This window comes from Cherax quadricarinatus, chromosome 87 (assembly GCF_038502225.1).
Source record: "Cherax quadricarinatus isolate ZL_2023a chromosome 87, ASM3850222v1, whole genome shotgun sequence".
Classification (NCBI taxonomy): domain Eukaryota; kingdom Metazoa; phylum Arthropoda; class Malacostraca; order Decapoda; family Parastacidae; genus Cherax; species Cherax quadricarinatus.
In genome coordinates, this window is record NC_091378.1 from 10,919,348 (window position 1) to 10,943,585 (window position 24,238).

At 42.3% G+C, this 24,238-nt stretch overlaps 1 protein-coding gene across 1 annotated transcript in view; it reads right to left on the reverse strand.

Annotated features, from left to right (window-relative positions):
* The window catches only part of LOC128703827 (major facilitator superfamily domain-containing protein 6), a gene marked incomplete at its 3' end in the record, with an annotated part of 347,143 nt that extends 333,475 nt beyond the window's left edge, over positions 1–13,668 (reverse strand). The window contains 1 exon segment of the mRNA XM_070103751.1: positions 13,363–13,668.
* Positions 13,669–24,238: the final 10,570 nt, after the last annotated feature.

Consider the following 24,238-nt stretch of genomic DNA (forward strand, 5'->3'; position numbering starts at 1 on the left):
GTGTACCAGTGAGCGTATTCCTAGACTATGGAAGACGTGGACATCCAAGGACACTTCAGCTTCTATCAAGTCACCGATATCTGTCGAAGGTGTGAAGAACACCATAGCTCACGCTACAAGAGCAAGGTAGGTTACGAATTTCTTGTAGTACGGGGGACTGCGCAGTTCTTGAGTCGCAAGGAGTTTGTAATCAACCTATAGTCGGCAGTAAGGTGCAGACTTTTGAGTCCAAACAAGTATGTAATCTGTCAGCAATCAGTGAATGAAATATGCTGACATAACACACCCTAGGGGTAATTTATAATCTTACAAATTATAACTCTTTACAGTCCGTTGAGAGATGACTTCGACAGCTTCTCAAGACCTCGTCTGCAGGGGTGGTTGTGCAGGCGATGAGTTGTCTTTCTAAGTACAAACTCTTTAAACTTAACTGGTAATGCCATTTCTCAACATATTGGTCGTGCTCGAACCGGATAAAGGCCACACTGTGGTCCAAATATGTTGTACTACAGTGTACAAATAACCTACGAGCCAAGGTCCTTCTAAAAACACTGTAAAACTAGTGTTTTACAATTTAAATCAGTATAAATGAGTCCCTCCAGACTCAATCACAGAGAATGGGCAGCCAAAAGAAAACGGGAACTAACCCAGCGTTCACCCAAAGAAAGCGGGAGCTGGGTGACTCTCCCAACAAGAAAACGGGGGATGACACCCGGCATCCACTGCTCCAAACTCGAAGAAGTGCTGACTAAGACAACAACCCAAGTGATGTTCAGTTTGTCTGAGTGTATATACACACAGTGTTTATAATGTTTATAAACAGAAATTAAGAGACAAGATTGTGTTAAAGTTTGTTTCTTATAGATCTACCTGTTATATTAAAGGAACTTATATATAAAAGTGTAAGCTTTCAAATACATATTAACAGTGACATTTATATGTGTAAGTAATATTCACGTGTGATTTACAGTTATACAGTGACATTTATAGTGTATAGTGAATGAAGTGTATAACGTTATTTACGATTAATCATCGTGGTCAGGCTGACACAGCAAACTCAAGCCATAAACACCAGCCATATGTACTGTGTACCCTTCATGGTCATTGACTCTGAGGTTAAGCTTAGTGGGTCAGTAGTGTCTGACTCGATTATTGCTGACTTAAGCATAACAAAAACTCAGCTGTTTATAGCAGTACAGTGTTTTTTAAACACTCTAAGTGTGGTGCTGGAATTTTCAGTATACCATTAAAATGGCTTGTTTGAAAACTCAGTTTCAGTCTTTACAGACTAAGATTACACAATTAGAAAATCTAATTTCAGTCTGTATAGGATTAACTCAAGATACAAACATAGATTTTGATGATCTTGAGGTCAAATTTGAATTATTTACACGTCTGGAAATAATTAATTCAGACTATACACATTATGAAAATAAATTTCTTGAATCAGATCCATCTGAGGATGAAATTAAAAATGTTTTGGATACATTTAGTAATCAACAATTAAGGTGGACAGGAGTACAGGCTATCTGCCGCAAAATTCTGTCACAGAGACCTACTGTAACTAGTGGTCAAACACCTGTTACACCTGTAACAACAAGTGTCACATTACCAAGCTTACCTACATTGTCATTGCCTATTTTCCAAGGTCATAATTATGAAGAATTCATTAGTGGGTTTCAGTCCATAGTAAATTCACGAACTGACATAGATGAGATTGCTAAGTTCAATTACCTTAAATGTCTTTTGAAGGGAGAACCCTATGAACTAATTAAGTCATTTCCGGTGGTTAAAGGCAATTATCAAATAGCCTTACATGTCTTAGCAGACAATTACTTCGATGATGACAAGGCTAGAGTTAGACATGCAGTCTTAATATCAAGCTTGAAGCCACCCAAACATTGTTTTTCAGACTTACAGGCATTTAGAATCACATTAGACAATAGTCTCAGATCTCTAGGTGCTAAATATGACCTAAGGCAATGTGATTGGTTTATCAGTGCTATTGTACAAGATAAGTTGTCACCACAAACTACTGAACGATTAAATATTAAGTTCAATAAACGCTATTTCACTTGTGAAGAAATTAGCAATGGTTTACAAAACAATAGTTTCATGCATGCAAGCAATGAGACAAGATGAAGAATCCACAAATCCAGTGGATAACAAACCTTCAACTCAGTATAAAAAGAGTATGCCTACTCCCACTAAACCACATAATGGGAAATCCCATATAGGCATTTATCAAGCTGTGAATACAACAGACAGTAAACAGACTGTCATATATAAACGTACTCCAAAATGTGTACTTTGTGATGGAACACATTGGGCACAGTATTGTATTCAATACACATCAATGGAGGCACATAAACAACGTGTTCATCAGCTGAAAAGGTGCATCAAGTGTTTAGGTGAACACAAGGGAGGAAAATGCTCACTGAAGAAGTGTTTTAAATGCAAGGGTATGCATCATACAGCATTATGCCCAAATACTTTTGCTGAACAGCAGCAGACTTCCACAGAATCAGGAAGTCAACACGCAACAGCATTAAATCTGAGAGATAAGTTTAAAGCAACAACTCTCCCGATAGCTCGAGTTGAGTTATCTAATAAATCACACAAAACCAATGTGCTAACACTACTTGATCAAGGCTCACAAAGGTCCTTCATAAGAAGAACAGTGTTGCAGAAACTGAATAAACAACCCTATGCCAAAATATAGTTAGATATAGCTGGTTTTTTCCACAATTCTGGTAAACAGACATATGACCTAGCCAGAACCACTGTTGGTCTAGGAAACAGGAAAAAGACAGTAGAAGCTGTGGTAGTAGATGATTTGCCTAAGTCTGTGCAGATCCATGGATTAAAAGAAACAGTTGCAGCACTGAAAGCAGCTAAGGTCAAGTTAGCCTGTCCTGACATACAGACGGACACTATTAGTCCAATTGATTTAATCATTGGAAGTGATTATTATCACTGTTTTGTGCAAAATATAGTAAGTAAACATGATGTTCACTTGCTGAAAACGGCAGGAGGCCACATGATATGTGGTCCTATTCCCTCTCAAAGTGGGAAAGAAGCTGATTTTGATTCAGTGGAAAATGTACTAGTTACGAGAATAACCACTGATCATGTACCACAGCAAAAATTATCATTACTGGAAGAAATGAATGAACCAGTTGATAAGTTGTGGGATTTAGATGCGATAGGTATTGATGTAAATAAACCAAGCCCACAAGAGTCTCAGACTTATAACCAATATTTGGACACTGTCAAATATAAAGATGGACAGTATTGGGTTAGGTTACCATGGAAATTAAATTCACCACATCTGCCTAGCAATTATCGCATGGCTTTCGGACAAATGAAAGCACAAATACATGAACTCAGGAAGAATCCAGAGCTACTGACTGTCTATGATAATATCATACAAGAACAGTTGGACAATAAATTCATTGAGAAAATAGTCGAAGATAAGTTGAAGACAGACGCTCATTATCTCCCGCACCATGGAGTCAGAAAAGATTCTGAAACCACTCCACTACGTGTTGTATATAATTGCAGCGCACGTGCAAATAAAGATGTAGCAAGTCTTAATGACTGTCTGATGACCGGACCCTCACTAACTGAGAAGCTTGGAGACGTGCTTATGAAATTTCGCACAAACCCATATGCCTACACGGCTGATATTTCCAAAGCTTTCTTAAGAGTAGGACTACAAGAAATAGATAGAGATTATACTCGATTCTTGTGGTCTGAAAATCCACATGATCCTCAAAGTCCTGTGAAAACTTATCGTTTCAAATCAGTATTATTTGGTGCAACATCCTCTCCATTCTTACTAGAAGCTACTCTAAATACACATTTGAAGAAATCTGAAAGTCCCTTCAAAGAAATCTTAAAGAAAAGTTTCTATGTGGACAATCTTCAAGGTACTGTGAATAAAGAGGAGGATTTGAAATCCTTATACAGAGAAGCTAACAAGGAGATGAAAGAAGCAAATATGCCTCTAAGGATGTGGAATACAAATTCAAAGCAATTAAGGGAATTTATCAAAGAAGATTTCCCTGAAGCTGAAATTCCTGATTGCAACAATATGCTGGGACTTAATTGGAACACACAGGAAGATACTTTGAGTCTCAAAAAGATAAACAATAAATCATGCAGTACACTCACTAAACGTAGTTTACTGTCAGAGGTATCACAATGTTTTGATCCTCTAGGACTCGTCTCACCAATTACCATAAAGGGTAAAATGCTTATGCAAGATGCATGGAAGCTCAAAATTGGATGGGATGAGAACTTGCCTCTAGAAATGAGTCAAGCATGGGATGAAATATCCAGGGAGTTTAAACAACTTCATCAAATTACATTTCCCAGACAAATAGGTCAAGTGGGAAACAATTACACATGTGTTCTGTGATGCGTCAAGCAGAGGTTATGGCGCTGTAGTTTACATGAGTAATGCTGAAGGAAGTACACTAATTACTTCAAAGGCCTGGGTCGCACCCTTGAAGGTCAGAACTGTACCACAATTGGAACTGACAGCACTCTATGTAAGTACAAAATTAGCTGTCTATCTCAACAAAGTACTTGATCATCTCACTATTGAAAAAACCGTGATCTGGAGTGATAATGAAGCAGTTCTCCAGTGGTTAAGAAATAATAAGAGTAAGTTGGTCTATGTACAGAACAGAGTAGCAGAAATAAAAGAGATGCAGAGAGATTATCTCTTTCTCCACGTCTCTACCCAAGAGAATCCAGCTGACATGTTGTCACGTGGTGTCCCACTCAAGAAATTTGTGGATAATAAATTATGGCTCCACGGGCCGAACTGGCTCTCTAATGAAAATAATTGGCCTCAGCAAAAAGCTCACATTATGCCAGAAGAAACAGTCTGCTTGAACACAGCAGAAATAATTTGTGTACATACTGCAGACACGACAGAAATAGTCATTGATGGATCTAAATACTCATCTTTGGGTAAACTCTTAAGAGTTACAGCTCTTGTCTTTAAATTCATTAAAGGAATAAAACCTGATTATGAATGTCTTGAACCCATTAAATACTGGGTGAAACTAATACAGAAAGATGTTTTCTCAACAGAATATAAATTTCTGGAAACACAAGATAAATCCCCAAAGAAACCTGTAATGATTAATTCTTTAGGACTTTATCTCGACTCAGAAAAGATTATAAGATGTCGAGGAAGAATTCATAATTCTTCACTATCTAAAGAAGCCATACATCCAATATTGATCCCCAAGAATCATTGGCTAACAAAACTGATTGTGCAAAACGCCCACAGTAACGTGTTACATGGTGGGGTAGCTGACACGCTTTGTCATATACGACAATCCTACTGGATACCTCAAGGTCGACAAAGTGTGAAAAACCAAATAAAGGACTGTATTACTTGTCGTCACTACGATATGCGAGTATGTCAGTATCCCGGTCCACCTCCATATCCCTCTGAAAGAGTTTGTCATATCACTCCATTTGAGGTGACAGGTGTAGATTACACTGGACCAATAATTTTAACCAAAACAGTTGACAAAGTTCCCATCAAGGTGTACATCTGTTTGTTCACTTGTGCTACAACTAGAGCAGTACATCTAGAAGTAGCCACTGACATGTCTGCTGAAACCTTTATCAAATTATTCAGAAGGTTTGCAGCCAGAAGGGCATGTCCCAGACTGATGATTTCAGATAATGCAACGAACTTTGTTGCTGGTGCTGCTTATATAAGCAAGATCTTTGATCAACCAGAAGTACAACAGATGCTGAATCAACGCAGTTGTCGTTGGAGATACATTCCTCCTAAATCTCCATGGCACGGCGGATTTTATGAAAGAATGATCGGCATTGTGAAACGCTGTTTAAGGAAGACTCTTCATCGTCGAAGAATCGACTTAGAAGAATTCCGTACAGTTGTGACTGAAATAGAAAATAGAGTCAACAACAGACCTCTAACTTATGTTACCGATGATCTGGACAATTTAGAAGTGTTAAGTCCATCTCATTTACTCCATGGCAGAAGGCTCGAACCTGTTCCTCCCATGAATGATAAAGAAATCATAGAGGATCCTACTTATTTCGAACCTGAGCAACTCAGACGTAAATTCAAACACCTTAATAAAGTGATTGAACGCTGGGAGAAAATTTGGCGAGAAGACTATCTCACCTCATTGAGAGAACACTTCTATGGAGCTGGTGTTCCTGAAAATCATAAGTCCTTAAGACCTGGTGACATAGTGATTATCGACAATGATTGTCCGAGGTCCCAATGGCCACTTGGAAAAATTGTGACCATATATCCTGATGCAAATGGAACCATCAGGACAGTTGATGTTTTAAGCAAAGGTGTAGTGAATAAGCGGACAATAAATAAACTAGTGCCGTTAGAATTACACAGTGTTGAAAACAAAATTAGTGATTCTCCAGAAACCACACAGACTAAAGCTGTTCAGAAAAGACAAGCAGCAGTAGTGGCGAGTGAGAAAATTAAATTAATGTTGAGTGATGAATAGTTCACCTGCAGCGAACCTCTGCTGTCCCCCAGTGTGGAGAAATTTTCTCCAGGAGGGGGGTATCAGCCCCCTTCAGCCCCTTCAGCCCCTTTCAGCCCTGAGGGGCCCAGCCCTCTCAGAAGGGGCAAGCGTCTTGTTTACTGCTACAGTGAGTAATTGATCACAGATGCCGTACGAGTATGCGACGTGGTCAAGCGACCGTTGCTCCTTGTAGTCCAGTGTTGCAGAGTGTATTTTAATAAGAGACAGTACATCTCTTACTTTAGCAGGACAATTAAGAAAAATCCTGCTCCCACTTTATTACCATGGTAGAGATAGTGTATATTGTTGTCTATGCTTAAGACAGCAAGAATCAAACATTCTGCTTTGCTTCATCGAGGAAGTGGCAAGGAAGCAAAAGTATTAGGTCAGCTTTTTTTTGTGCTAGGGGAGTGACGGCATGGGGTGCTGTGGCGTCTTCAGATTACTTTTGACTCTACTGAGAGTTACACTGACGCCAGGATAACCAACAAAGAACGATCTGTGCGTTAGTGTGAACAAAGTATCTCATAAAACACAATAAACACTTAAGAGAAGTGTGATCAGCTTCTTTAGTGATAAGATTGTGAACAATAAAGACAAATCTTGTGGAACATAGTGTACCAGTGTGCGTTTTCCTAGACTATGGAAGACGTGGACATCCAAGGATACTTCAGCTTCTATCAAGTCACCGATATCTGTCGAAGGTGTGAAGAACACCATAGCTCACGCTACAAGAGCAAGGTAGGTTACGAATTTCTTGTAGTACGGGGGACTGCGCAGTTCTTGAGTCGCAAGGAGTTTGTAATCAACCTATAGTCGGCAGTAAGGTGCAGACTTTTGAGTCCAAACAAGTATGTAATCTGTCAGCAATCAGTGAATGAAATATGCTGACATAACACACCCTAGGGGTAATTTATAATCTTACAAATTATAACTCTTTACAGCCCATTGAGAGATGACTTCGACAGCTTCCCAAGACCTCGTCTGCAGGGGCGGCTGTGCAGGCGATGAGCTGTCTTTCTAAGTACAAACTCCTTAAACTTAACTGGTAATGCCATTTCTCAACACTCACACTTGTCTCACACTGACAGTAACAGCACTCACACTTGTCTCATACTGACAGTAACAGCACTCACACTTGTCTCACACTGACAGTAACAGCACTCACACTTGTCTCACACTGATAGTAACAGCACTCACACTTGTCTCATACTGACAGTAACAGCACTCACACTTGTCTCATACTGACAGTAACAGCACTCACACTTGTCTCATACTGACAGTAACAGTACTCACACTTGCCTCTCACTGACAGTAACAGCACTCACACTTGTCTCACACTGACAGTAACAGCACTCACACTTGTCTCACACTGACAGTAACAGCACTCACACTTGCCTCTCACTGACAGTAACAACACTCACACTTGTCTCACACTGACAGTAACAGCACTCACACTTGTCTCATACTGACAGTAACAGCACTCACACTTGTCTCACACTGACAGTAACAGCACTCATACTTGCCACATACTGACATTAACAGCGTTCACACTTGTCTCACACTGACAGTAACAGCACTCACACTTGTCTCACACTAACAGTGACAGCACTCACACTTGTCTCACACTGACAGTACCAGTTCTCACACTTGTCTCACACTGACAGTAACAGCACTCACACTTGTCTCACACTAACAGTGACAGCACTCACACTTGTCTCACACTGACAGTACCAGTTCTCACACTTGTCTCACGCTGACAGTAACAGCACTCACACTTGTCTCACGCTGACAGTAACAGCGCTCACACTTGTCTCATACTGACAGTAACAGCACTCACACTTGTCTCACACTGACAGTAAAGTCAATCACACTTGTCTCATACTGACAGTAACAGCACTCACACTTGTCTCACACTGACAGTAACAGCACTCAAGCTTGTCTCACACTGACAGTAACAGCACTCATACTCGTCTCACACTGATAGTAACAGCACTCACACTTGTCTCACACTGACAGTAACAGCATTCACACATGTCTCATACTGAAAGTAACAGCACTCACACTTGCCTCACACTGACTGTAACATCACTCGCACTTGCCTCACACTGACAGTAACAGCACTCACACTTGTCTCACACTGATAGTAACAGCACTCACACTTGTCTCACACTGACAGTAACAGCATTCACACATGTCTCATACTGAAAGTAACAGCACTCACACTTGCCTCACACTGACTGTAACATCACTCGCACTTGCCTCACACTGACAGTAACAGCACTCACACTTGTCTCACACTGACAGTAACAGCACTCACACTTGTCTCACATTGACAGTAACAGCACTCACACTTGTCTCACACTGACAGTAACAGCACTCACACTTGTCTCACACTGATAGTAACAGCACTCACACTTCTCACACTGACAGTAACAGCACTCACACTTGTCTCAAACTGACAGTAACAGCACTCACACTTGTCTCAAACTGACAGTAACAGCAACACTTACACTGACAGTAACAGCATCTCTCACACTGGCAGGAACAGCAGCACTCACACTGGCAGTAACAGCAGCACTCACACTGGCAGTAACAGCAGCACTCACACAGACAGTAACAGCATCTCTCACACTGGCAGTAACAGCAGCACTCACACTGACAGTAACAGCAGCATTCACATTGGCAGTAACAGCACCACTCACTGATAGTAACAGCAACTCTCACTCTGGCAGGAACAGCAGCACTCACACTGACAGCAACAGCAGCACTTACACTGACAGTAACAGCAGCACTCACACTGACAGTAACAACAGAACTCACAATGACTGTAACAGCAACTCTCACACTGACAGGAACAGCAGCACTCACACTGACAGCAACAGCAGCACTTACACTGACAGTAACAGCAGCACTCACACTGACAGTAACAGCAGCACTCACACTGACAGTAACAGCAGCACTCACACTGACAGTAACAGCAACTCTCATACTGGCAGGAACAGCAGCACTCACACTGACAGTAACAGCAGCACTCACACTGACAGTAACAGCAGCACTCACACTGACAGTAACAGCAGCACTCACACTGACAGTAACAGCAACTCTCATACTGGCAGGAACAGCAGCACTCTCACGGACAGTAACAGCGGCAGGCACACTGACAGTAACAACAGCACTCACACTGGCAGATATAGAAGCACTCACACTGACAGTAACAGCAGCATTGACACTGGCAGTAATAGCAGCACTCACACTGACAGTAACAGCAGCACTCAAACTGGCAGTAACAGCAGCACTCAAACTGGCAGTAACAGCAGCATTGACACTGGCAGTAACAGCAGCACTCACACTGACAGTAACAGCAGCACTCAAACTGGCAGTAACAGCAGCACTCAAACTGGCAGTAACAGCAGCACTCACACTGACAGTAACAGCAGCATTGACACTGGCAGTAATAGCAGCACTCACACTGACAGTAACAGCAGCACTTACACTGACAGTAACAGCAGCATTCACACTGACAGTAACAGCAGCACTTACACTGGCAGTAACAGCAGCACTTACACTGGCAGTAACAGCAGCATTCACACTGACAGTAACAGCAGCACTCACACTGACAGTAACAGCAGCACTTACACTGGCAGTAACAGCAGCATTCACACTGACAGTAACAGCAGCACTTACACTGACAGTAACAGCAGCACTCACACTGACAGTAACAGCAGCACTTACACTGGCAGTAACAGCAGCATTCACACTGACAGTAACAGCAGCACTCACACTGACAGTAACAGCAGCACTTACACTGGCAGTAACAGCAGCACTCACACTGACAGTAGCAGCAGCACTCACACTGACAGTAACAGCAGCACTCACACTGACAGTAACAGCAGCACTCACAATGACAGTAACAGCAGCACTCACACTGACAGTAACAGCAGCACTCACACTGACAGTAACAGCAGCACTCACACTGACAGTAACAGCAGCACTCACACTGACAGTAACAGCAGCACTCACACTGACAGTAACAGCAGCACTCACACTGACAGTAACAGCAGCACTCACACTGACAGTAACAGCAGCACTCACACTGACAGTAACAGCAGCACTCACACTGACAGTAACAGCAGCACTTACACTGGCAGTAACAGCAGCATTCACACTGACAGTAACAGCAGCACTCACACTGACAGTAGCAGCAGCACTCACACTGACAGTAACAGCAGCACTTACACTGGCAGTAACAGCAGCATTCACACTGACAGTAACAGCAGCACTTACACTGGCAGTAACGGCAGCATTCACACTGACAGTAACAGCAGCACTTACACTGGCAGTAACAGCAGCATTCACACTGACAGTAACAGCAGCACTTACACTGGCAGTAACAGCAGCATTCACACTGACAGTAACAGCAGCACTTTCACTAACAGTAACAGCAGCATTCACACTGACAGTAACAGCAGCACTTTCACTGGCAGTAACAGCAGCATTCACACTGACAGTAACAGCAGCACTTACACTGGCAGTAACAGCAGCACTCACACTGGCAGTAACAGCAGCACTCACACTGACAGTAACAGCAGCACTCACACTGACAGTAACAGCAGCATTCACACTGACAGTAACAGCAGCACTCACACTGACAGTAACATCAGCACTCACACTGACAGTAACAGCAGCATTCACACTGATAGTAACAGCAGCACTCACACTGACAGTAACAGCAGCACTCACACTGACAGTAGCAGCAGCACTCACACTGACAGTAACAGCAGCACTCACACTGACAGTAACAGCAGCACTCACAATGACAGTAACAGCAGCACTCACACTGACAGTAACAGCAGCATTCACACTGACAGTAACAGCAGCACTCACACTGACAGTAACACCAGCACTCACACTGACAGTAACAGCAGCACTCACACTGACAGTAACAGCAGCACTCACACTGACAGTAACAGCAGCACTCACACTGACAGTAACAGCAGCACTCACACTGACAGTAACAGCAGCACTCACACTGACAGTAACAGCAGCACTCACACTGACAGTAAGAGCAGCATTCACACTGACAGTAACAGCAGCACTCACACTGACAGTAGCATCAGCACTCACACTGACACTAACAGCAGCATTCACACTGACAGTAACAGCAGCACTCACACTGACAGTAACAGCAGCACTCACACTGACAGTAGCAGCAGCACTCACACTGACAGTAACAGCAGCACTCACACTGACAGTAACAGCAGCACTCACACTGACAGTAACAGCAGCACTCACACTGACAGTAACAGCAGCATTCACACTGACAGTAACAGCAGCACTCACACTGACAGTAACACCAGCACTCACACTGACAGTAACAGCAGCACTCACACTGACAGTAACAGCAGCACTCACACTGACAGTAACAGCAGCACTCACACTGACAGTAACAGCACTCACACTGACAGTAACAGCAGCACTCACACTGACAGTAACAGCAGCACTCACACTGACAGTAACAGCAGCACTCACACTGACAGTAACAGCAGCACTCACACTGACAGTAACAGCAGCACTCACACTGACAGTAACAGCAGCACTCACACTGACAGTAACAGCACTCACACTGACAGTAACAGCAGCACTCACACTGACAGTAACAGCAGCACTCACACTGACAGTAACAGCACTCACACTGACAGTAACAGCAGCACTCACACTGACAGTAACAGCAGCACTCACACTGACAGTAACAGCACTCACACTGACAGTAACAGCAGCACTCACACTGACAGTAACAGCAGCACTCACACTGACAGTAACAGCAGCACTCACACTGACAGTAACAGCAGCACTCACACTGACAGTAACAGCAGCACTCACACTGACAGTAACAGCAGCACTCACACTGACAGTAACAGCAGCACTCACACTGACAGTAACAGCACTCACACTGACAGTAACAGCAGCACTCACACTGACAGTAACAGCAGCACTCACACTGACAGTAACAGCACTCACACTGACAGTAACAGCAGCACTCACACTGACAGTAACAGCAGCACTCACACTGACAGTAACAGCACTCACACTGACAGTAACAGCAGCACTCACACTTGATTCCAGAAAGGGATTATTATTATAATCATGACTAAGCGCTAAACCCAAGAGAATCATACGGGGGGAAGATATTATTATCACTGTAATTATAAATGTTGCGGGACTGACGCCAAGTTTTAGCTAATAAAAACACTCGATCAATAACTTGAAACTTTATTTAAACAACGTTTTGCGTGGATAGGAAGCTATCAAGTGTGATGATAGGGCGAAACTTTGTCTTGTTAAAGTTTACACTTGTTACTTGTTTGTCTGTCAACTGTTACGCTGATGAAGCGTAACTGTTACGCTTCATCAGCGCAACCGCGATAAACCCGTAGGGTTTATCGCGGTGTAGAGGTACTCAGACTCAATCTAAGGGGGTTGTAGTTCCACTTACTACTACTTCTACTAGTAATAATATATCTTTATTTCTACAAGTACATGTACAAGGTATATAGTCCTAGCTGACATCAATGACATACTACTATATAGAAAGTTGCTTGTTATGCTGAGCATTTCGGGCAAATTCGGTCAGTTCTGTCCCAGGATGCGACCCACACCAGTCGACTAACACCCAGGTACTCATTTTATACTGATGAGTGACCAGGGACAGCAGGTGTCTTATGGAAACACGTCCCTAATCAGAGGCCCTCACTTGAAGAGTTCACTTTTAATGAGAAATATTTTATAGAACATTGCAGCAGGGTTGTACCTGATAGTATTAGCAGAGTCCGGGTGACCAGGCAGGAGTATCAGCAGAGTCCGGGTGACCAGGCAGGAGTATCAGCAGAGTCCGGGTGACCAGGCAGGAGTATCAGCAGAGTCCGGGTGACCAGGCAGGAGTATCAGCAGAGTCCGGGTGACCAGGCAGGAGTATCAGCAGAGTCCGGGTGACCAGGCAGGAGTATCAGCAGAGTCCGGGTGACCAGGCAGGAGTATCAGCAGAGTCCGGGTGACCAGGCAGGAGTATCACTTAACACCACTCTCCCTCACAGAGGTCTCACCACGTCTGTGCTGATATTACTTACCCAGGGTTGCCGACACTGATTTATAAAACCAAATTAAAAGCTACGTCGCTTCCAAATATAACATTAATAAATATTATTTTAGTCGAAATAGTACAGGGTGAGGCAAAAATTTATTGCAACTATTACTATTCACAATGTATTGAGTTTACAAACAGGTGTAGGTCTAGCAATATCATTTTATCAAATTCTTATGATTCTTCATTTAAATCGTCAATATGTACTGATAATGGTGATAATGATAATGGTAATAATGGTAATGGTGATAATGATAATGGGCATCAATAATATCGGTTCTGCTCTCTTATGTAAAGTTCGTGAATTACTTAGCATTCTGTCTGTTACATGAGACGATGCAGAAATTTCCTTATTAAGAATATGATTCCTTATTAATTATCCACGAAGATTATTATTATTATTATTATTATAATCAAGGGGGAAGCGCTAAACCCGGAAGATTATACAGCGCCTGGGGGGGGGGATGTGGAAGGTATTCAGGCTTAATTTGGGGAACTGGAGCACAGATCCAATTCCCTAAATCAAGAGCCCCTCACCAACATCAAGGAACCTTCCTTGAGGGGTATCCACGAAGAGAGATCTTTAAGAGCTGCCTCAATTTTTTTTCTTCCTCCAATTTTCTGTTATCATTTCATAACTCGAGTGAAATAAAATGGTGGAAAATGATCGATGGATTGTCATAAAAGAGCCAGAGATATGAATTCCAGTACTGGATTGTAATTTCAGTTACTTTAACAAATACTGAGCCAAAAACTGAGCAAGGAACGTTATGGCTGCTCTAAATTTCCATGTGTCCGCTGATATTCCACTTTAATAAAGCATTTATCAGGAAAGAGTAAAACATTAGATATAATGTAAATTTTACATTAGACATAGTATAAATTTTACATTAGACATAGTGTAAATTTTATATTAGACATAGTGTAAATTTTACATAAGACATAGTGTAAATTTTACTTAATGCTGATGTGTGGTGGACGCTGAAAATTAGAAATAAGTGATTTGTTGGTAATTATACAAAGGAAATAAAGAGCAGAGGGAAGTGTAGTGTGTCTCAGAGGTGGGGAATGTGTAGGTCTGCGGATGTGTCGACGTCCATGGCAAGTTTTGTTCTCAATAACAGTCGTTGTGGCCTCTTCTGTCGTCAAGACTGTCTACGACTCACCTATGCCAATATATATGTCTCCATTCTGATACTTCTTTTTCACATTGTTGCGGACTATGAAGCAGAACTCTTCTCCAGGCTGAGGGACTGACCACCTCAAAACTACTTCGAGGGTGATGGACTGATTACATCGTCTCTACAGCACAACTGCTTCCACTGCCACCTCTGTACTCGACTAAAGAAGCCTACTGTGTAACCTAACGTCTCAGAATAAAGATACCTAAATGCTGCAGATGTGTTAATCAGTCCATCAGTCTTTTCAAGATTGATGGACTGACTACATCGACTTAAGGCTGAGGGACTGATTACCTCAAACTCCTTTTCTTAACCATTCTCCTTTGTATGGACTGATGAAGCCACTGTGTGGCGAAATGTTTCCTCATTAAAGATACCCAAGTGTTGCACACGTGTCCCCTCAAGGGAGGTTCCTTGACGCTGGTGAGGAGCTCTTGATCTAGGGAATTGGATTTGTGCTCCAGTTCTCTGAATTGAGCCTGAATACTTTCCATCCCCCCCCCCTACGTGAGCTGTATAATCCTACGGGTTTAGCGCTCCCCATGATAATAATAATTATAATGCACACGTGTCTAATTTATCAACTTGTCGGTTCTCTGAACTATTCATCTATAAGATTCATCGACATAAGCGGTGAAGTCTAAAATAGTTGATTCTCGAAGAGATTTTGCATTAAAGAAATCAGGAAACAGGTAATGTCCACGGGAAACCTGGGCAAAAATGTCCAATTGTATTAGCAACTTAAATGGGATCCCCCATTTTAACACCAACAATGACCAGGACTTGAGCTGCTTCAGGGGATTATTTGCCTACCAATTCTCACATATTTTTTCCAGACTGCACTCATGGGAATCATGACATTTTAATCGGAGACAAATACGCTGGTGCTTATTGAAGTCTTGTGTATTTAGTGTGCAGTGGTGCCATTAGTCAGATACGAACCCTGTGTGGCACGTTAACAGATGGTCGCAGCGCAATCTGGTGATCATCCGGGCGCTTATGTGTTAATAGATTTACAGGTTATTTGCCGGATAGCAGTTCTGGCAGCCGAAAGGAGAGAGATGTAACAAATAAATGTGACAATCAGTGGAGGTTGATCTCTGTGAGGAGAGAAGAAAAAAGTTGAATGTGAAGAGAGAAATAAATTTGCATTTCAAACCGCCACTGAGAGTGGCAATAAGGACGAGTGTTGGAACTAAAAGTAAGAATAAAGGTGTGGAAAATTACATTTATCTGAATGTATCATTATGTACATAACAGTAAATGAACAAAGATAATTATTATTTATCAGTTAGACAAGTAGGAATTTGGGACACCTAGGTTGCAAAAAATGTCCCCCTTCGATACCTACCACTGTCCTATCCACAAGTTTCTCTAGACCTATTAATTACAAATGAAAGATGCATCAACAAGAATTCTGGTAAATAACATTTGGTGGACTGTATATTAAATTAATAAAGAATTATATATATACACATTTACATAACAGAAGGAGAATATCTTAAAATCACTTACCAATTTGACTGGAGATCAAGGTGTATCATAATCAGAAAACCTCACTGTCTATACATGAAAATAACATTGGCCAGAGTTACAAACATAACAGACTTATCTGAAGTTCCTGGAGCTGTCTTGTCCAGTCGCCTGATATCTCAAGTTATGCAGGAATGCACATCTAACAATTTTGGCTCCTATTTGAGAGGTGTTAGCCCAATTTTACCCTCTAGAGCACGAAAATTCTTCCCATTCCATTAACGTTTCTTACTCTCAATTCAAACAATGGCGAGTCTCTTTTGTGCAGGTGCAGGCTTCCCATTTTCGATAACATAATTTTTATTAAATACAATATAGGCCATATTTACCTATAAATTACTGTATTTCCAGAAAATATTCAGTATTTTCTACACTGCGGCCAGGCGGAGGTCGTTGCTAAACGACTCAAATTACTCCTTCCTTTAGGAGACAATTCCAGCCGGTTCTGGCTTGAGTGGCTGTTCTCCTAGTAGGTCTTACTATGATTTCCTCTTCCTGCATAGCGTTACCTTCCGTATCACTCGTGTCACTTTCCCTTAGATTTTCATTTACATTTGATTGAATGTCATATTCCAAGGGAATCAATTTATTAATTGTGCATAAACTTTCCTGGCCACGACACAACACTTTGACATTCCGGACAACACCTTGTGCATCTGGGTACACTTTGCCCAGAGGCTGTAATGTTCGATGTTGTTCAGTATCAATCAACACAATGTCACCTGGTTGAATGTTCTGCCGATTTACTGCCTCTGTCGCACCATAAAAGTGCTCACGTAGTGTAAGAAGATATTCCTTAAGCCACACATTAGACCAATGATCAATTACTTTATTTAACATTTTAAATTTATCACACAACACTGCCGCATCATTGTAATCTTCATCACTTTCTTCCAGATTATCTCTATAGACAGGGGCAGCTTCCAATTTCCTTCCACATATTAGGTGAGAAGGTGTTAATACATCTGCATCAGGTGTATCACTCATGTACGAGAGAGGCCTATTATTTATCCGATTTTCCGCCTCCACTAACACTGCACGGAATTCTTCCAAATTAATTTTTATCCGGTGTAGTACTTTACGGAGACACAGCTTCACTGTGTCTATCAGTCTTTCGTACAGCCCCCCCTGCCAAGGGGCTCTAGGAGTAATAAATTTCCAGGTACACCCTAGCTGTGTTAACAGAGATTGAACATCGTTACTATTATTTAACTCTATCAAATGTTGAGCACCTGCTACAAAATTTGTGGCATCATCCAAAATCATCAATCTCGGACAGGATCTCCTAGCTGGAAATTTTCGAAACAGCTGTATAAACTGTTCTGCAGACAAGTCCTGTGCCACTTCTAAATGAACTGCCCTAGTAGCAGTACAGGTGAACAAACAAACATACATTTTCAGTGGAACACCATAGTCTACACCTGTTACATCAAATGGTTTCACTAATTGTACACGCTCCTTTGGCAATGGTGGAGGACCTGGGTACATATAGGATCTGGCATCCACACGGCGGCATATTACACAAGATTTAATCACCCTTTTTACACTTTGCTGTCCTTGTGGAATCCAGAAAGTTTCCCTAATATAGTTTAAGGTATCTTGTACCCCACCATTCATTACATTTTTATGGGAATTTTGAACAATCAAATTTGTTAGATGATGAGTTTTGGGCAGTAAGATAGGGTGTTTAGCATAATCACCCAATTCAGCATTTTGTAACCTACCTCTGCACCTAATTACATTGTTCTCTAAATACAGCCCCAATTTCTCTATTATGGAACCTTTCACAATTTTTCTTTCCATCATCAATTTAATCTCATTTCCATAGATTTCTTCTTGAACCCTCTTTATCCAATATTCAAGAGGATGTGAAAATTTATATGAGAGATTCATCTTTAGAAATTTAAACACTAAATTAGTTACATTGATTAATTTGGGTAAAGAACAATACCTATTTATATCAATGGCTAAGGGAGGACAAACTATTGGAGCGGTGATCACAGTAATTTCAACAGGAGCAATATACGCCTTTTGTACAGGCCAATTAGCTTTATTTACCAACCAGCTCGGTCCTTTAAACCATGATACAGCATTTATAAATTTAGCATAAGGTAAATCTCGAGACAAGAAATCAGCTGGATTCTCCTCACCAGGTATATGATTAAATGTTAACATATGCTGACCCAAACTATTATACTTCTCTTTCATCTGATTAATTTCAGCGACTCTGTTTTGTACGTACACAATTTTACTGTTTCCATTATGAATCCATTGTAAGGATACCTCATTATCAGACCAAATTACAGTGTCACTAATATTTATCTCCTGCAACTTATTTCTTATATAATTAGCTAATTTGACATCTACATAAATGGCTCTTAATTCCAACTGAGGTAAGGTACATGATTTAATTGGAGACACTTTAGTCTTAGACATAACAAGAGAAATAACACTATTACATTGAAGGTAAGCAACTGCTCCATATGCCAATTTTGAAGCATCACAAAAAATGTGGAGTACATTTTTCCCATTTGGATTGGCCACCTGGCGTGGGAACTCCAATACCGGAATTTTTTCATAATCACCAATTAATTCATTCCACCTGTTAATGAATTCCTCAGGTAGAATTTCATCCCAAGCACATTTAAGTTTCCATGCTTCCTGTATTAATAACTTCCCTCTCATAGTAAGGGGTGACACTAAACCTAGTGGATCAAAACATTTGGAAACTTCAGCAAGCAAAACTCTCTTAGTTAATTTATTGGGCATACTGTAATTATTAGGTTTTAACATTAACAAATCTCTCTCAGTATCCCAAGTTAATCCCAATACATTACTACATTTTGGCACTTCATCTCCAGGGAAATCTTTACTTATTTTGTCCTTTAATTTGGACGAATTACTATTCCATTCCCTCAGAGGCATATTTGCACTTTGCATTATTTCATTAGCCTCTCCATAAGTCATTAACAGTTCCTCCTCAGTTGACGTCACACCCAGGAAATTGTCCACATAAAATTGTTTGCTTATTACTTTACTCAATGGACTTTCCATACGTTTAAGGTGTGCATTTATCGTCGCTTGAAGTAGGAATGGACTGGATGTAGCACCAAATAATACGCTCCTAAAGCGAAACGTTTTCAGAGGGCTAAGTGGGTCACTAGGATTCTCAGGCCATAAGAAGCGGGTACAATCCCGGTCAGCCTCTTGTAAACCCACTCTTAGGAAAGCTTTACTTATGTCAGCCATAAAGGCATAATTCTCCATCCTGAAATGTAATAAGATATCTTCTAATTTTTCCGTCATTGACGGACCTGTCATCAGTCATTTAAACTAGGTACATTTTTGTTACTCGTGGCACTACAATTAAACACAATCCTCAAAGGAGTGGTCTTAGAATCCTTCTTCACTACGTGATGTGGCAAATAGTGACCATAAATTTTGGCTTGCACAAGAGGTACCTCTTCTATATTATTATTATAATCAAAAAGAAGCACTAAGCCACAAGGGCTATACAGCGCTGCAGGGTAGGGAAGGAAGCAAGGGAATTGGATGGCAGAAGGGAGGGGGGATGATCAGCAGGTTACAGAAAACAGCGGGGCAGGGGATAGTACGGAGGTAGAGGGTAGCAAGAGATTGAAGTAGAAAGGGCTGAAGGTATCAGAATTTGTGAAGTAAATCAGTTGTTGTCAAAAAGTCAATGAGTCCGGATGAAAGGTGGGTCCATCAGCGAGAAGGGAAGGTAAAGAGAGAGCAGCGGAGCGAAGACGACGACAGAGGTAAATTCTGCATGCTCGTTGATAAAGTGGGCAGTCCAACAGAATGTGGCTGACTGATAATGGAGCTTGGCAATTCTCACAGAGAGGAGCAAGACGCCTCTCCATGAGATATCCATGAGTAAGACGAGTATGGCCAATGCGAAGACGGGAGAGAGTAGTCTCCCAACCTCGACACTGGTGATAAGAAGACGGCCAGTAACCTATACTCGGTTTAATAGACTGAAGTTTGTTGCCGAGCATAGTAGACCAACGTTGTTGCCAACGGGTGTGAAGGTGGGAAGATATTGCAGTAAAATAGTCCATAAATGGAATACCTCTATAAGAAACTGGTAGGTCATGTACTGCTGACCGCGCAGCAGTGTCTGCCTGTTCATTGCCCTGTACGTCAACATGACCAGGGACCCAACAAAAAACAATATCTTTATGCTTGGTAAAGATGCGGCGTAGCCAAAGTTGGATACGGAGGACTAAGGGGTGAGGTGTATCAAATTTTTGTATAGCCTGTAAAGCACTAAGGGAGTCTGAGACAACCACAAATGATGACACAGGCATAGATGCAATACGGATAAGTGCTGTAAGGATGGCATATAATTCAGCAGTAAAAATACTAGCCGAAGATAGTAAATGCCCTTGTACGACGCTGTCCAGAAACACTGCTGCGAATCCTACGCCGTCAGAAGACTTAGAGCCATCTGTGTACACAGCAATGGCATGAGAATGAGAGTGAAAGTGGTCAAGAAAAAGAGAGCGGGAAGCGACCGTAGACAGTTGGGCTTTCGAGCAAGGGAGGGAGAAAGAACAGACTCGAACAGCTGGAACTTCCCAGGGGGGTAGGGAAAAGTGAGATGCTACATGTACATAGAAAGGCGGTAGTTGAAGAGAAGACAAGAGCGAATGAAGGCGAAGAGAGAAGGGACGGAGTAAACAGGGGCGGCGAACAAATAAAGAATGTCTACTAATATCAGTGACCATTCTATAAATGGAAGGATTGCGGAGATCATGAGAGCGTACATAGTAGTGCAGGCAATGGGCATCATGGCGATCGGATAAGGATGGAACGTTCGCTTCTGCAGGGGAAGAGCGAAAAGCACCAAGGCATAAACGTAATCCTTGGTGATGAATGGGGTTAAGGCTAGAGAGAGTAGCAGGAGATGCCGCTGAATAGATCTGGTCACCATAATCAAGTTTCGATAAAATAAGGGTGGAATGTAGGCGAAGGAGGGTTCGACGATCAACTCCCCATGAAAGATGAGCAAGGGTTTTAAGAAGGTTCAGCCGGCTGTGACAAGTTGCCTTCAGAGAGGTAATGTGAGGTTTCCAGGATAATCTACGATCAAAGAGGAGGCCCAGAAACTTGACTGTATCACGTTCAGGGATACGGGAGCCATAAGAGATAAGATAAGATTTCGTTCAGATTTTTAACCCCGGAGGGTTAGCCACCCAGGATAACCCAAGAAAGTCAGTGCGTCATCGAGGACTGTCTAACTTATTTCCATTGGGGTCCTTAATCTTGTCCCCCAGGATGCGACCCACACCAGTCGACTAACACCCAGGTACCTATTTGCTGCTAGGTGAACAGGACAACAGGTGTAAGGAAACGTGTCGAAATGTTTCCACCCGCCGGGAATCGAACCCGGGCCCTCCGTGTGTGAAGCGGGAGCTTTAGCCACCAGGCCACCGGCCCACCGGTACAAAGGATGATCGGAGATGACAGAGCGTCTAGTGAAAGTGATTTGGTGGGTTTTAGTGCTGGAAAATTTAAACCCACGTGTGGTGGCCCAATTGGAAACACGGTCGACTGCATGTTGGAGAGAAACTGTAATGAGGTGACAGTCAGCGCCTGCACAGGCAATAGCGAAGTCATCAACATAGAGTGATGACCAAATATTTGATGGAAGACTAGAGGCCAAATCATTAATAGCAAGGAGAAAAAGTGTTGTGCTCAGAACACATCCCTGGGGGACACCTTCAGCTTGGATAAAGTCCGGGGAGAGCACATTATTAACCCGAACACGGAAATGCCTGTCAGTTAAAAAGTTCTTAAGGAAGGATGGTAGATTGCCTCGAAGGCCTAAGGAGTGGGCTTGGGCCAAAATATTATACCTCCAAGTTGTGTCATATGCCTTCTCAAGGTCAAAAAATATGGCAATAACTGAGTGGTTATTCGCAAAGGCATTACGAACATACGTATCCAAGCGTAGTAAGGGGTCTATGGTAGAACGTCCCTTACGAAAGCCATATTGACGAGTGGAGAGACTGTTGTGTGTCTAAATACCATACTAAACGTCTATTTACTAGGCGTTCCATTACTTTGCAAACTGCACTGGTAAGAGCAATGGGACGATAGTGGGAGGTTTCATGTCCAGTATTGCCTGGTTTGCGGAAAGGGAGAACAATGGCGGATTTCCACAGCTGTGGAAGAACTCCTTGTGACCAAATAAGATTGTAAAGGCATAATAGGACTGCAAGGGCTGACTGATGTAAATGTTGTTGCATACGAATATGAATGTCGTCGGGCCCAGCTGCCGATGATCGACAAGCTGAGAGTGTTGCCTCCAGTTCTTGAAGTGTAAAAGGCACATTATACTGTTCTTCTCTGAGAGAAGAAAAGTCCAAGGGTGCTAACTCTCTGGCAGACTTTGAGGAAAGAAATGAGGGGCATAGATGGAGTCCCTGAGAAATATGGACCAGATGATTGCCAATTTCATTGGCAACATCTAGTGGGTTTGCTATATCAACACCGGCAACCCGCAGAACAGGAGCCGGGTCAGGAGAATATTTACCACTCAGTTTTCGTACTTTTTTTCCAGACTGCACTCATAGAGGAAGCAGAGGTGAAGGTGGAGACATAATCTCGCCAGCAAGTGCGTTTAGCGTCACGGATGACACGGCGAGCGATCGCACGCTTCTGTTTAAAATCAAGGAGTCACTCTGTGGTTCTATTGTACCGGTACCTGCCCCATGCAGCGCGTTTCAAACGTACTGCACGAGCACAAGCAGGAGACCACCAAGGCACGCATTTCTGAGAATGCCTGCCCGAAGTTTGGGGTATAGAATGAGAAGCTGTGGTGAAAACGGAGGACGAGAAGAGGTGTAAAAGCTCATCGATGGAGGACGAAGAAGGAACCTCTTTAAAAACAGTTAGGTGTGAGTAAAGGTTCCAATTTGCCCGATTAAATTGCCAGCGTGGGGTGCGAAGAGGTGGCGAATATGAAGGGGAAGTAAGAATGATTGGGAAATGATCACTGTCATGTAAGTCCGGGAGAACAGACCAAGTGAAGTCTAATGCGGCGGAGGAAGAGCAGACTGAGAGATCGATGCAAGAGAGAGTATGAGTCCGAGGATCAAAATGGGTGTGAGTACCTGTATTCAAAACATGGAGGGGGTGGGTGGCAAGAAAAGCCTCTAACTGAATTCCACGGGAATCACAGTGAGACCCCCCCCAGAGGAAATGGTGGGCATTAAAATCACCAAGTAACAGAATCAGTGGCGGTAATGACGAAACAAGGAAGACAAAATCCAGAATAGATAATGCCCGAGAAGGAGAGAGATATAAAGAACAGAGCATATACCACCTATGTAAGTGGATACGGACTGCTGTGTAATGCAGCGAAGTATGAACAAATAGCTGATGGTACAGAATATCAGTGTGGAGAAGAAGGGCACTTTCATTAAAGGTCCCATCAGGAAAAGGATCTGAAGAATACAATAAATTATAGCCTGAGATGTGAGAAATAACAGCAGAGTGTAATTTTGGTTCCTGTAAGCAAACACCAACAGGGGCAAACTGGGAGAGTAACATCTGAAGCTCACCCCGATTACCTCTGAGGCCGCGTATATTCCACTGTAAATAGGCCATGATTGGCAATGATAAAGATACTTGAAATCCGCAGGTAAGGGTTCCTACGGACTAGAAGGGTTAGAAAAGTCCACATGCGGAGGCAGTGGAAAACGTTCAAGCAGCGAAGGAACGGTGCGCTGTGAAGAAAGGAGTTGCGCAGATGGAGCAGAGGAGAGAGAAAGAGCGGAAGGTGGATCAGTGTCCATTGATGG